Here is a 2,381-nt window from a genome sequence, read left to right as displayed (position 1 = left end):
GGCTGCTGGTTTTATTATTGTTGTTGGATTCACTTCAAATCTTTATGAGAGAGGGGGTAAGGGCGTACCAATAAGAATATACAACAAAAGTATGAAAGTCGTTAGAACTTGGAAAGACAGTGGTGGCTGAAATAAAAAGTGTTACACCATGTTACAGTTTTGCTCGTCACTGTATATACAAATTCTGATATATACCCCAAAATAAATTCCGTTGCAGTTTATATGCCTACTGTGTCCCACTGTTCAAGAACAAAATATTAGCACATTAAAATCAAATAGGCTCCTCTGCTTACCAATTTTTGCCGTTGGTCGCATAGTTCGTTGAACTTGGCTAAACAAATTGCCGAACAACATAAGTACATATAAGCATTTTTACCAGTTGCATTTTCTGCAACTATTCGCTTAATAGCTAAGAGAGGCGCTGTTGTTCATCGGACAATACAGTCCACATATACCAAACGCACTCTAATTTTCGCGTTTTGAATACCCACTAAATTTGATGCGAAAAGCATCAAGTTGGCAACAGTGAATGTAAACAAAAGTATTTTATGACGTCAGCGATTGGATGGATGCTGTCAAATCGACGAAGAGAGGGTTAGCGGTCCGCGAATGGTGCGACCTTTATTTTCTGGATCGTGATATATACAGTGACGAACAAAACTGTAACATGGTGTAACACTTTTTATTTCAGCCACCGCTGTCTTTCCAAGTTCTAACGACTTTCATACTTTTGTTGTATATTCTTATTGGTACGCCCTTACCCCCTCTCTCATACATACATACGCACTATAATCAAAACAAAATTCTCTGTTGTTTTCGTTTCTTAACTCACCACTGCTGTGACAAAGCATAGCTTAGCCATATACTCGGCTTCATACGTAAATATTTGCACATACGTACATCTTTACATTGCACATATTCTGCACATTTGTACATACGTGCTAGCAAAGAATATTATCAGACGAATATTATCCATAACGCGATANACCCCAAAATAAATTCCGTTGCAGTTTATATGCCTACTGTGTCCCACTGTTCAAGAACAAAATATTAGCACATTAAAATCAAATAGGCTCCTCTGCTTACCAATTTTTGCCGTTGGTCGCATAGTTCGTTGAACTTGGCTAAACAAATTGCCGAACAACATAAGTACATATAAGCATTTTTACCAGTTGCATTTTCTGCAACTATTCGCTTAATAGCTAAGAGAGGCGCTGTTGTTCATCGGACAATACAGTCCACATATACCAAACGCACTCTAATTTTCGCGTTTTGAATACCCACTAAATTTGATGCGAAAAGCATCAAGTTGGCAACAGTGAATGTAAACAAAAGTATTTTATGACGTCAGCGATTGGATGGATGCTGTCAAATCGACGAAGAGAGGGTTAGCGGTCCGCGAATGGTGCGACCTTTATTTTCTGGATCGTGATATATACAGTGACGAACAAAACTGTAACATGGTGTAACACTTTTTATTTCAGCCACCGCTGTCTTTCCAAGTTCTAACGACTTTCATACTTTTGTTGTATATTCTTATTGGTACGCCCTTACCCCCTCTCTCATACATACATACGCACTATAATCAAAACAAAATTCTCTGTTGTTTTCGTTTCTTAACTCACCACTGCTGTGACAAAGCATAGCTTAGCCATATACTCGGCTTCATACGTAAATATTTGCACATACGTACATCTTTACATTGCACATATTCTGCACATTTGTACATACGTGCTAGCAAAGAATATTATCAGACGAATATTATCCATAACGCGATAATAAGTGAGTTCAAGATATTTAGATACATGCAACCCAGTAGGGAAAACTTCCAAATTGCATTTGTTTAGATAGTGATAAATAACCAATACTTTTTCAGTATTTAAATAACTATTTATATCAANGGTGGTACTCAGTAAAATTTGATAAATTTTTCTCTCAATTTTTATACGTGTGACCTTCCACAGCATTAAAAATGCCACTTGGACACAGTCCACCAAAAATGTCTGAAATCGAGACAAGGTCAAAAACTGCTTCGCAAGAAGCCACCGGTGGTAAGAGGGAACCCTCACCGCGCCCGAAATCTAAAACTTTTGACCCATCCGCTCAAAAGTTTATAGCGGAAAGTGACAGTATCATGAGATACTGTGCAAAATTCAGTGCTACACCAATCCAAGACCACACTGAATCATATCGTATGATAAAAGACAAATCACTAGACGATTGCTGGGCACGGCTTCAGTCCGCTTACGATTTGGTATTTTCAAAGCCAGATGACAGCCTACCCGAAAACCTTAAGAATTCGGTAGAAGGCAAGTTCTTCACTTGCCTTGAATTATATGAGGTGACCAAAGCTAAAATTGCCGATCAACTGTCGTTGATTA

This window comes from Rhagoletis zephyria, unplaced genomic scaffold (assembly GCF_001687245.7).
Source record: "Rhagoletis zephyria isolate East Lansing unplaced genomic scaffold, Rhagoletis_zephyria_1.1 Rzeph_scaffold_02738, whole genome shotgun sequence".
NCBI lineage: Eukaryota > Metazoa > Arthropoda > Insecta > Diptera > Tephritidae > Rhagoletis > Rhagoletis zephyria.
Note: the sequence above shows the minus strand (reverse complement) of the source record.